Source organism: Ursus maritimus, unplaced genomic scaffold (genome assembly GCF_017311325.1).
Source record: "Ursus maritimus isolate PB19 unplaced genomic scaffold, ASM1731132v1 scaffold_16, whole genome shotgun sequence".
Taxonomy (NCBI): Eukaryota; Metazoa; Chordata; class Mammalia; order Carnivora; family Ursidae; genus Ursus; species Ursus maritimus.
Genome location: NW_024424008.1, coordinates 14,708,884 through 14,709,746, shown reverse-complemented (window position 1 = coordinate 14,709,746; position 863 = coordinate 14,708,884).

Below are 863 nucleotides of genomic sequence, written 5' to 3'. Positions count from 1 at the left end.
ATAAGAAAGTGTTGGTCTCTACATCTATATTGCCAGTACTATAGCCATTAGTCACATGTGGCTAAAAATTTAAATTAGTTTAAAAATTCAGTTATCCAGTTGGACTAGTTACATTTCAGGTGCTCAGCAGCCACATATGGCTAGTAGTCAATATTGTCAGTCATGTATAAAACATTTCCATCATCACATAAAGTTCTGTTGGACAATGCTGATTTAGATCCTAAAAAAATGGTTTAAAGAACTGAGATAAAAAGTTTTACAAAGGGGAACACAAAAGGTCACTTCAAAAATTTAAATGATCTATCTTGGGAAACAAGGAATATTAGAGTATGGTATTTCAGAAAACAAAACTAGGAATAATAGGACGAGTATGGCTACCATTTAAGTGCTACCATTTATGTTGGCTACTGTGTTAGTCAACTTCCATATATTATGTAAATACCAATCTTGAGTGAGGTTACTGAAGAAACTGAGGACCAGAGAGGTTAACTTGCTTAACATCACACAGCTGAAGAGGCCTGGGTAGGTGATTCCAAAAACAGTGTCCCATACTAAATGGAAGCTTCAAAGGTAGAATTTGTCTCAGTCTTCCAAGAATATAGCTTTCCAAAGACAAATAAGAGGACTCTTGAAGAAGTTAGCTGTATCATTGTATCACTGTATCCGCTATATCAGTGTATCAGCTGTAGCTGAGTCTACCATCTTTCAAGACTATTGGCATTGATTCCTCTGTGGAGGAAGGTTGTTAAATATGTTATAAATTTCTATGGATTAATAATACCTATGGAAACTGAATTGGGAAAACGAAGTGAGCATTTGCTGTAGTGAACTAATTCTCATCCCCACCTCTCATTTTCATTCCT